Source organism: Oryx dammah, unplaced genomic scaffold, assembly GCF_014754425.2.
Source record: "Oryx dammah isolate SB20612 unplaced genomic scaffold, SCBI_Odam_1.1 HiC_scaffold_18, whole genome shotgun sequence".
Taxonomy (NCBI): Eukaryota; Metazoa; Chordata; class Mammalia; order Artiodactyla; family Bovidae; genus Oryx; species Oryx dammah.
In genome coordinates, this window is record NW_024070202.1 from 49,837,152 (window position 1) to 49,850,008 (window position 12,857).

Here is a 12,857-nt window from a genome sequence, read left to right on the forward strand (position 1 = left end):
ACAGTCAGTTCTAGAACTGATAATTCTAAATGATATAAATCAGACTGCAGTGAGCAGTGTGGGTGGGAAAGGGATTTACAAAGCAGAAAGAGTATCAAAGTAACATTAAAACTTTTTTTTTTAAGATTTTTTTGATGTGGACTCTTTCTAAAGTCTTTGTTGAATTTGTAACAATGTTGTTTCTGTTTTATGCTTTGGTATTTTGGCCATGAGGCATGTGGGATCTTAGTTTCCTGACCAGGGACTGAACCCACACCACCTGCACTAGAAGGTGGTCTTAACCACTGAACCACCAGGGAAGCCCCACATTAAAGCTTTATAAGCAGACTTTGGCATTATTTGGACTTCACGGTGAGACACACAAAAATCATGTACGAATAATATGCTCTCAGGAGATTTTTGATAGGTGACTGCATCAAAAAGAAAACTTTTCTTATAAATAATTCCTTTTAAATCTTTAATTCCATCAGAAACATACAGTTTACCAGCAGTGCTTTTATTCTGCTGTCTACTTTCTCAACTTGATATGATTCATGATTTAGTCACACAAAAATCTTATTACTGTGAAAGGATGTGAAGGGCTGGTTTTCTTCCCTGTGTATTTGATCCATTTTTTTTTGACATACAGTATGATTCATGTTTTTGCAGCCATATCCATACTCTCTGTTTTTCATCATACTCTCTGGATGGACAGTATTCAGTATGGCAATAATATTACACAATCACATCATTTTATGGTGTAATTCCCTTTTTGAACCAGTAGCCAATTTAAACCTTTCAGAAGATAAACTCCTACCTTGAAGAAGATCTTCCTATCTGAAGAAATTGTTCTTCCTTTGACTTCTTTAAACCAAAAGTCTTCTTAGCATTCCTCTGTGGGTTGAAGAGTGGGGAGAATGTGTTAACAAGACATTTGTCATCCATCACGACAGACTGTCAATACATTAACTCCAACTGACTCCCTGATGGGAAACACAATTACAGGGGAAGCCCTGTTTGGAAAGACAAATTACGTATATATTTGCCAAAACACATCTTTGCTGGTTTCAATCAAAAGTGAAATCAGAGAAGTGACCAAAACTCTGGTGACCATACGCTCAATGGATCCCAATCGAAAGCATCATGTCTGTGCCTTTTCAGTTTAGGGAATGGAGGGGATATGGAAAATGCATGCATACAGTGTGGCTACAATACTTCCTTATTGTGGGATGATGATGAGTGAAATGTTTTATTTAGTAGAGTAGGAAATCTTCTATGTTTGAAAGGCCTCAAGACCTCAAGTGTTAGTCATGTTAGTCACTCAGTCATGTTTGACTCTTTGCCCATTGACAGTAGCCCTCCAGGCTTCTCTGTCCATGGAATTCTCCAGGCAAGAATACTGGAATGGGTTGCCATTCCCTTCTCCAGGGGATCTTCCCGACTCTGGGTCTCCCACAATGCAGGCGGATTCTTTACCATTTGAGCCACAATATGAGCTGTGTGACTGAATATGGTACCACTTTCCGGGCCTCCACTTTTGTCTTTAGTAGGATTTTAGAGAATATAAGAGCACCTACTAATCAGTAAGCTTCAAACTTTATGAGCATCAGAATCATCTGGGTAGCTGGCTACACTTTAAATTCTTAAGCTGCCAGAATCAAAGAGGGTCATAAAGAGATAATAGGAGCAGTCCAGAGCAGAGAAGACCCACCTGGGCTTTGACAAAGGGCCAGCTATGGACAATCCAGAGCCCCCCCATCCTCAAGTCTCCTCTCCTCATCCTGAATGTTCCCAATGTTCCCTTTGCAAATATTCCAGCTGAGAAGTAGCCAGCAAAGAACAGTGCAGACGGGAGGAAAACAATCACAGCTGAGCACATTAGGTTTCTCTCTCTCTTTTTAAGACAACCAATTCAGGGACATCCATGGTTTTCTAAAAGAGAATCTGTGGCTTTTTGGACTCTGGACTTTTGAAAACAGAAGTCATACTATCAACCTCTGAAAAACCTTTCAGAGAAGAGAAACAAGTGTCAATTCAGGAATTCCTGGCTTAACTCAAACTTGAAGACAACTATGAACCACAAAATGATTCTATTACCAAAATAAAAAGATGTGTCATCATCTCAGATGTTGTAGTTCAAGCACGTGTTATAAAATATCTTCTGTGTTCAACTGCAAAAAGCTTTATCTTAATTACATGTAAAACCACTCATTTGATTTTCACTGGCTCCGATGCAATGGTATTTTATCAGGACAAAATGTTAATGGTGCAGAGGTCAGTAATTCTTTCTTGAAATTAAAATCAATATTAGGATAGATGAGGTTTTCTTTCTTTGTCATTTAGTTCCCACTTATAAAATCTCTACAAGTGTGTAGGAAAGGGTCTACAAGTATTTGAAGCTATGTCTATAACAATAATTCAACCAAACATATTGAATATTTGATATGCATCTGTCAAAAGACTGGATAAATATAAATAAGATAAGAAATATGACATGTTTCATACATAAGTGATCTTAGTCCATGTACTGATGGGAAAACCAGAACTACCATCAGCCACCATAAAATGCAATATTTATAGAAAATACTATGAAACCACAGACTTTGGAGAATCCCTTGGACTGCAAGGAAATCAAATCAGTCAATCCTAATGGAAATCAACCCTGAATATTCATTGGAAGGACTGATGTTGAAGCTGAAGCTCTAATACTTTGGCCACCTGATGTGAAGAGCTGACTCATTAGAAAAGACCTTGATGCTAGGAAAGACTGAAGGCAAGAAGAGAGGGGGACAATAGAGGATGAGATGGTTCGATGGCATCACCAACTCAATGGATATGAGTCTGAGCAAGCTGCAGGAAATGGTGAAGGACAGGGAAGCCTGGTGTGCTGCAGTCCATAGGGTCACAAAGAGTCAGACACAACTAAGCGACTGAACCTCAACAATGAAACCACAAAAGAACAACTGATTCTACAAGGGGGCATCAAGGAAAGACTTCCACAGGACGTAACACTTAAACATGGGTAGAAAGGTTTCCACAGGACGTAACACTTAAAGATGGGTAGAGAGGGCATTCTCAGTAGAGGGAAGGAATGGCAATGGCCAAGAGGGTGGTATGTCCCCACTAGGAGAGCAACGGAGCAACAGGCACAGTGATGGTGGGAGGCAGGGGATATGGCCAAGAGGGCAGGCTACAGAGGTGGTACTAGAGAGCAAGGGACCTTGAGCACCGACCAACTGACAAGTCTAAGCTTGAACCTGAGCACGACGCAGTCCCGCTGAAGGTTTTAGGCAAGAGGAAAGAACAGCTGTCAGCAGTGTGGGATCTTAGAGGGCAGAGACTAGAAAAGGAGGCCACTCTGGGGAATGTTTCAGTCACCAACAAAGAAGGTTTTTGGCTTCTGGGGGCATCCTCCCAAAGCCCAACCCTAAGATGAATCAGGAAGCACTGATGGAACACTGATTTAGGGGTAAGAGCACTGAGTTGGCCATGACATTTGATACTATTGCAAGAAATAATGATCTTTAATTAATGGACAGATTCTGTGACTTCGTTGTCCTAATACGTGAGTGCATCTTTAGAAGGGGAGCTCCGTCAGGTCAGCCTGCATGTGGGGTCTCACTTCTGTCCCCTCCACCCAGGCTTCTCTGTATCTTTCCACATTGCTCTCCCGTAGCACAACTCAGCTCTGCTTCTGGTCCTGCCCGGGGGCAGGTGGGGTAGCCCAGTGCCAGGTGTGACACTAGGGAAACCCCTCCTGAGACCCTTCTTTCTGTTACGATATATGAGCCTTGATTTCCTGGTATCCCCACATTGCAGTGCTAGTATCTGACACTGGTTTGGGCTTGAGGGAATCAGACCCTGCCTAACGGAGGGCACGGCTTCCAAGTCATTACTCATCTAGGGGAAAGGAGCCTGTCACCTCTTCCAGCCTAGAGTAACAGAGCTCTGCCCTGGGATTCAAGACCAAGGCTTCAGCTACTCATGCAAGTGTATTTCCTCTTGCTTTGGCAATGTCCTCTACAAGCAGAAGGTAAGCATTAGGGAATCTCATAGGCAGAGCAGAAGGTAAGCATTCTTGGGTCCACTGACCAAAATAACCCACAATCCTTTATCTCCAAATAATCATGGTAAGGTAGGTATGCAACTCAAAAGGTAGACTGTTCTTCTTAATGTAGACTGTTCTTAAAGTTTCTTCTAAAACAAATTTCTCTATATGGTGAAATCAACAGAAACTTAGAGAGTGCTTGAGTTTGCTGATCTAAGCCCTTTAAAAGTCTCTTTGCCCCACCTATCTGGCACCCTCATTGTGTCTGAAACACTAACATCATGTTGCTGGAGAGCTGCTATTGAAAAATCTATATTACAGATGACTAGAGGCTACAGTTAAATATTGGGGAGTTGAGTCCATTAAAGACACAGGTCAATAAAATTGATTTTACTATAATTTTTACCTGGAAAAGCTAAGAGAACTAACGTAGAACAGGCTATACTATGTCCCAGATGCATAGGTGATACACCAATTCTAGAAGCACCATTACTGCTTGGACACAGGGGCAGAAAACTCAAGCACAAAGAAGTGAAGTTAACGACCCCTGTCACACAACTGGCAAATCATTCACTCAGAGCACAAGACCACTTCCATCTGAATCCCAAACTCCTGCTTTTTCTACCTCTTCCTACGGCTTTTGAGAGAGGGCAGGATCAACTTGCAGTGGGAATGCTACTGAGACGGAACTGAGAGAGCAGGAAATTCGCAGAAAGAGTGGTCAGACTGAGAGGGTGGCGTCAAAAGGGCTGAGAATGAAGCGGGCCAGGAAGCGAAAAGGATGGTCCACAGGGTCAAAACCTACTGGAAGGACAAACAGCAAGAACTCAGCTGCTGTCAGACAGAAATCCCCGAGGTCCTGAGCTGGGTACTACCCTCCGCTCTGCCCCCTGTTCAACACAGCTGGACTAAGCTTTCCAGCCGTCAGCAACACCTACTGCACCAGCATTTCTATGCCTCTCTTCCAGGAATGCTTTTAATTACTGCTGCTAAGTCACTGCAAGTGAAGAGGAACTAAAGAGCCCCTTGATGAAAGTGAAAGAGAGTGAAAAAGTTGGCTTAAAGCTCAACATTCAGAAAACGAAGATCATGGCATTGGGTCCCATCACTTCATGGGAAATAGATGGGGAAACAGTAGAAACAGTGTCAGACTTTATCTTTTTGGGGCTCCAAAATCACTGCAGATGGTGACTGCAGCCATGAAATTAAAAGACGCTTACTCCTTGGAAGAAAAGTTATAACCAACCTAGATAGTATATTCAAAATCAGAGACATTACTTTGCCAACAAAGGTCCATCTAGTCAAGGCTATGGTTTTTCCAGTAGTCATGTATGGATGTGAGAGTTGGACTGTGAAGAAGGCTGAGCGCTAAAGAATTGATGCTTTTGAACTGTGGTGTTGGAGAAGACTCTTGAGAGTCCCTTGGACTGCCAGGAGATCCAACCAGTCCATTCTGAAGGAGATCAGCCCTGGGATTTCTTTGGAAGGAATGATGCTAAAGCTGAAACTCCAGTACTTTGGCCACCTCATGTGAAGAGGTGACTCACTGGAAAAGACTCTGATGCTGGGAGGGATTGGGGGCAGGAGGAGAAGGGGACGACCCAGGATGAGATGGCTGGATGGCATCACGGACTAGATGGACGTGAGTCTGAGTGAACTCCGGGAGTTGGTGATGGACAGGGAGGCCTGGTGTGCTGCGATTCATGGGGTCACACAGAGTTGGACACGACTGAGCAACTGAACTGAGCTGAGCTGAAGTCCCCTCAGGCGTGTCCGACTCTGTGCGACCCCACAGGCGGCTGCCCACCAGGCTCCCCCATCCCTGGGGTTCTCTGGTGTCTCACAAAAGGGGCAGGTATGACAATACTGCTGGGTAGGGTATAGAAGACATTCTGAACATGGATTTTAAAAAGGAGGCAAAGAAATATGGTTCTTTTGATAAGTTTGCATTATTTTCAGTATGATTCAATTCAAGGTAAAATGTCCTAAAAAAGCACACCTGTGTAATTTCCCACAGGTTTGGCTTCCCATAAGCATCATGTGAGGAAATGATTTTATCCTTGCTTACCTATACCACTGAAAGGGGCACTGCTTTATTTTTAACCTCTCTCTGATGATGTAAACCCTCAAACCTTTGCAAAGATCACCAAAAGACTATGTATTAACTGTATTACCATATCAGCAATTATGCCAAACATTTCTAGAGAATGAATGCTTGTTACATTCATTACTCTTGCTTTGACAACTGTATCAATGGGCCTTCATCACTCTGACACATATTTAGGTCAAGGACATAGGCTAATACATCACTGTGAAGGATTATTTTTCCAATAACAAAGTAACAATTTATCGTTTTTTAACCAAAATACAATCAACTTATCCTATTAAAGAAACCCAGTTCTAAGTCAAAGGGTCAAGATGAGATCTTATGTAATTTAAAAGTTGCCTTCAGGAAAGATGAATAACATCTAGGTGAAAAACGTAACAAATCCAAAGGTCAAGGTACACAAAGTAAAACAATTACCAAAAAAAAAAAAAAAAAGATGAATCCAATGGTGCATAAGTTTAAAATTTTCAGTATTTCAAGAAAGTGGATACTTGCCTTGGCCATTCATAAAAAAATAATAAAATAAACTTCCTAATAGCTCCAAAATAAACTGAACTATTGATTGGTATTTTTGGCATAATTTGTTTTAAAATTAGAATTCACAACATTCAATACAACCAAAAATCTATTTTGCAAACACTGTTAGGAAATAGTATCAGCAAGGAAAAATACTTGAAATCTCATTTAGTTTATACTCTTCAGAACAACTGTGAGGTCATTAAAAATGCTTACTCTTTGGTTTCTGTGAGGTTGATTTCTAAAAACTGGTCTTAGGGATGATAATCTACCCTTTGGGGTAGATTACATCAAAATATCAAACATTTGACTTCTCAATCCAATTATATTTTCAACTGTGACAATTATTTCCTGTTTACACTCTTAAAAATATACAGTTAAACACTTTTCTGAACACCAATTCTGGAAACTTTATACATAAAAATATATTTATACGCCTGCACTATTACATATTTAAGTCACATGCAAAATCGTTTTGTGCTTTTATCATTAGGAAATGATAGTAATTTCCAAAGTTATTTTTAATCTTTGGTCTTAATGAAACTTCAGTTGTATCAGTCATGGACTAAAACCCAAACTCTTCTTTCTTTTCTTAACTTCCTGCCTTTGACATGATCCTTGGACGGAATCTGGGGCTCAGTCATACTTATTAACCAGAGAGAAAAGGATAAATAAACAACCCTATTAAAATTGGCATTTATCTTTGGTTTCTCTGGGGTGTGCCTGCCATCCAGCAGCCGAATTCAGTTCAACATGGCAGAAAGCCAAAATCATCGTGAAACCCGGTTCTCCCCATTTCAGCAGCCTATGAAACAAAATACATTCCAAAAGCAGAAAGTACGGTCTGAAATAAAGCAAGCTCTCCAACTAGTACCTCAACAAGATGGCACCCAGAGGGGCCCACCTCCACCACAACCTGGCTGGCAAGGGTTATGGGGACACAGAGCCCGGACTTCTAATTCCAAGCTTAGTGTCAACTTCAGCCTACTCTTACAAGACCAATAAACTTGTTGGATATGTGTGTGTGTGTTATTCACTCAGTCGTGTCCAGTTCTTCGTGACCCCATGGACTATAGCCCAACAGGCTCTGCTGTCCATGAGATTCTCCAGGCAAGAATACTGGAGTGGGTTGACATTTCTTCTCCAGGGGATCTTCTTGACCCAGGGAGTGAACCTGAATCTCTTATGCCTTCTGCACTGGCAGATGGGTTCATTACCACTTGTGCCACCTGGACTTGGGACCACCTCCATGACCTCTTAAATGTCAGGGTAGAGTGAGGCAGAGATCCATTCTGATGGGAAACTCTCAGGTGAACCAATGTGCTTTTCAGAGATATGAAACCTGATAAATCAAATTAAACAGACTGAAACAGACCATCCCCAGAAGCTTTTGCCTGTTTTAAGTGACAATGTCACCTGCTACCTTGTAGACTGGTGCAAACAACCAACAGTAAGCAATTACACTGATGGTGGATAAATGCCATCTTACTGCCTGTCAGTTTCCCTGGCTATCGTGCTGTCATATACATACATTACTGGAACATTTCACGGTACCTAGGACATGCCACATTTCATGGTTTTCCAGGAGGAATAACTAAAAGTGGAAACCTAGAAATCCAGCGGGCAGTAATGCTAGCTGTTCATCAAAGAGCCATTGTTCCCTCTGTCATGTAGAGGGGCTGTGTGGAAGAGGCTCCTGTCCAGGGTCTGTATTTCCAGACTCCCTTGAATTCTGGCAAGACCTTGAGATGTAAGAGAGCTAATATGTATCACTTCTTTGCCCAGATGTTTAGGAAGCAAATGTGTCTTTACCACACATCATATCTCCCCGCTGTTGGCTGGATGTCAATACCCAATGTGACTTTGAAAGCCACATGGCCTGTCCCCTGTCGCTGGAGGTCCCTGAAGGGTGACAAGCAGAGATCCTTCCCACCCAGCAGATAGTCTGTATTACTAGCACTGGACTATGACAGGAGTTGGAAAGGAACTCTACTTTTTTTTAGAAAGGAACGTGTTTCTACTTTCAAGGGTTTGTTACAACTGCTAGCTCTGCCCTATCTAATAGAGTCAGCAAGCCATGAACACAACAGAAACTTTAAATTAAATCTGTTCCCTCGTTGATCCCTTTTCTGTGTCTATAAGAGGAACAGATTTAATTTTATAATATTAGTGTATTCAGAGCAGTAGGGCAAGAGTGATTAAAGGATATTAAATAAGTCCTCTTAAAGGCAATTAGGAGAAGGCAATGGCATCCCACTCCAGTACTCTTGCCTGGAAAATCCAATAGACAGAGGAGCCTGGTAGGCTGCCGTCCACGGGGTCACTAAGAGTCGAATACGACTGAGCGACTTCACTTTCACTTTTCACTTTCATGCACTGGAGAAGGAAATGGCAACCCACTCCAGTGTTCTTGCCTGGAGAATCCCAGGGACAGTGGAGGCTGGTGGGCTGCCGTCTATGGGGTCGCACAGAGTCGGACACGACTGAAGAGACTTAGCAGCAGCAGCAGCAAAGGCAATTAAAATAACTGTTTACTTCACTGAGGGAAGAAAAAGCTTAAAGGAGGCTGGTTGAACTGTCAATATATGTCAATGAACATACAATCTTAAAAATTTTATATCACAGATAGTGAGAAACTATTTCTCAGTTTCACTGAATATAAACCAAACAAATACAGATGATTTAAGGTGATGGTATAAAAAATAACACTGTACCTAGAACATAGGTAAGATTGAAAATAGAGCTTTTCTAATTTATGGTTACCAGGGAGGAATGGTGGGAGGGATAAACTGGGAGGTTGAGATGGACATACCCACACTACTATATATAAAATAGATAACTAATAAGGACCTACTGCATAGCACAGGGGGCTCTTCCAGTTCTCAAAACTCTGTAATGACCTATATGGGAAAAGAATGTGAAAGAGTGGATATATGTATATGTGTAACTGATACACTGTTGTACAGCAGAAACCAACACAACATTGCAAATCAACTACAGTCCAATAATTTTTTTTAATGGCTACAGCAGTATAGTAAGTACTGAGTTAAAACCTCGGATTTTAAAATTCATCATCTCTCTGATCCTGAAAGCAAATTAAGCTTTCTTGAAAAAGGAAAAGAAAACAGAGTTTTTGAGAGAATCTGACTCTTTGTAGGCAAGGATGGAAATCCATTCTTGTAACAGGCACCCCAGGCAGTCCTGAGGGATGCGGCCCTGGGCCACACCACAGGCAACATGGTAAAGATGGTTCAAAAGGGAAAGAGGCCACTTTGTGAGGTTGTCACATTTCCTTCCTAGAAGAAAGTAGAACTGAGGAGGTTTCTCATCCACAGGGTGGAATACAAACTCTTTCAACAAACATTACAGCGCTCCAGGAATCCAGACAAGTTAAGACATGATCCCAATCCTTAAGAAGCTCACAGTTTTAGGATAGTGACAGACAGTGAGTGTATCTCTGTGTGTGTGTGTGTGTGTGTGTGTGTGTGTGTGTGTGTATGTTTGTAGAGAAAAGAGGAAACCAAGATGATTCCATGTTAAACTAGGGGAGATGAGAGCTTATCCATGGGTGGGCAGGTGTCTCCCAGCATGGTCCCTCGTTCCTCAGTCTCTCCAAGGCATCCTTGTCCTGGAACACAGTCTCCAGATAATGTTACCACCCACCAAGACACACAATGAAACAGAGGCACCCAACTCTATTCTAGAAGCAAAAGCAGTTCACTTTTCTATATTTTACATACCAAGCTTCCATGTGAAGTGATGAGAAGAAAAGATTCCAAGGGAAATTTTAAAAAGTTTTATCAGACCACATGGCTGTGTGGGGAGCCACTTGTTTACTGGGTAGCTTCAGTCTGGGATGATGAAAAACTTCTGGAGACAGATGATCGTGATGGTCATACAATGGGAATGGGCTTATTACCCCTGAACTACACATTTAAAAATAGTAACTTTTACATTATATATGGGCTTCCCTGACTGCTAAGTGGTAAAGAATCCCTGCAATGCAGGAGGCTTGCAGGAGACATGGGTTCGATCCCTGGGGAGGGAAGATCCCCTGCAGAAGGAAATGCCAAGTGTTCTTGTATTCTAGTATTCTTGCCTGGAGAATCCCATGGACAGAAGAGCCTGACAGGCCATAGTTCTTAGGGTCACAAAGAACTGGACATGACCAAGTAACTAGACAACAACACATAGACTTCCTTCTAATTCCATTAAATTAATGAATATAGGATAGTTGCCAGAAAAAAATTCAAAGTACACCTTATACTCTCTCATCAGTATATTCTGTGTCCTTGAAAAGTCAGGCAAACATTAATCTATTCAACAAATATTTAATAAGCAACTACTATGCCCTAGACATTATTCTAAGTACTGCAGATAGAGTAGTGCACACAATAAAATTCTACCATCATAGACCATTTATTTATTCATCCCCTCAATAAATATTAGTTTAATGGCTATTACTTGCCAAGTCCTATGCTGGGCACCAGAGATACAATGGTGAAAACACAATGAAAACATCCACAAACCAAACCCCTTGCCCTCATGAAGCTTCTAGGCAACTGCAGGAGACAGATATTGATCAAATAATCACAGAAATGAATCTAAAATAATAATTCTTTTTTTTCCTTTCACCCAGAACTCTACTGAACAACATATTAACCATTTTATAACAATTCTTTAAAGTTTTCAGTGCAGAGCTGCATGGGGCTCCTAGTGTGTGGTGATGGAACTGGCTTTGTCAAGGAGGCTGGTCTTCCTGAAGGAAACAATGACTGGGCTGGGATGTAAGGAATGGAGCTGGGAAGAAGGGTGGCCTGAGCACAGCAGAGGCAAAGGTGAGTAGCCCCAATGAGGCTGGAGAAGCAGGCAGAGGCCCAGCCCTGCGGAGCCCTGGAGATCCTTCAGTCTTTACCTCAAGCATCATGGGGAGCCCCAGATGCACTTTAATGAGGCTGAGGGTAGGAAAGGAATGATTTCATTAGAAATAATACTTATTTTGCTGCTTTAACGATTTTAAAACAGCAAAGTGAAAATGAGGGCAAAAGCAAGTGAATTCCTGTACAGTTACAAAAAATAGGTGAAGCTCTGAAGCTTTCAGATGAAAGGCTGTAGTTACCATATCAAAGATCATCATGGTCAGATGAGAAATTAGAAACAGCCCTCTGTTTTTTAATTCTTTTGTTTTGATCAAAACATAGAGTCTCTTAAATTTCTACTGTATACTCTACTAATGAAGTAGAATTTGATTAAAAGTGAGTCACCTGAATTTGCAAGCCTGACAAATTAAGTTGCACACACTTGATTAATACTGTTTCAAGTGGATACTTTGCGGGGTGGGGTGGGGGTGGGGGGACAAGTGAAACTATTTGACGAAAAGAAATGAAGTGTATTAAACGTCACAAAATATGATTACTTGGCCTCTTTCATTAACATGTAAAGTGAAAACGGGACAGTTAACTAAATATTGTCCTAGCTTGATTAATATTTATGGACGTGAACAAAGAATCAAACGCACAGTGTTTCTTCCTTTAAAATATGGTCTCAATGCTAATATATGCTGCTGAATGGGAAAAATATTCAGATTGGCATAATGCTGTGTGCTAAGAGCACATATACAAGGGAAAAGGAAAAACTCTACCTTTTGTATATAATCAAATTTGCCATATGCTCCCTCTTTTAATTTGCGCAGATTTAAACATTCAGTAAGTAGGTGACAGAAATTTCTGCATTTCAAATTCTGGAAAAAAATAGGAATAAGGAAACATCAAACTCGTGATTGTGTCACTGAGCTGCTCTGACCCCAGAACAACACAGTTCATCCCAGACTATCTCTCAAAGTTCAGAAAAGGTGTATAGACTTGATCCATATGATGTGCACAACTCACCTTTTCACCAAACTCATGATACAATTCAGATCTGTCAATTCATTGTTCTGCCTAAGTTACCGTAAGAATGCAATGTAAACAGCCAGAAGAATGCTCCCAAAGACGCTTTATCCACATTTTATTATAAACTACCAAAGTCTCCTTGATTTTATAGGTCCCAGGGACTAATGACAGACTATTTGCAGAGGCCTCTATCTACATCTATCACCTTTAGGGACATAGCCTTACAAATATCTTAATTTTAAACTTTAATCTGACTTGATTTAAAGCCTAGTAATTACCCAGGTTTGATCCCTGGGTTGGGAAGATCCCCTGGAGA

At 41.2% G+C, this 12,857-nt stretch overlaps 1 long non-coding RNA gene across 1 annotated transcript in view; it reads right to left on the reverse strand.

Moving 5' to 3' along the window:
* Positions 1–514: 514 nt before the first annotated feature.
* Positions 515–12,857, reverse strand: part of LOC120878195 — a 147,704-nt gene continuing 135,361 nt past the window's right edge. Inside the window, exon 3 of the long non-coding RNA XR_005724486.1 lies at positions 515–873. This is a non-coding gene — a long non-coding RNA (uncharacterized LOC120878195). The remainder of the gene's footprint in view (positions 874–12,857) is intronic.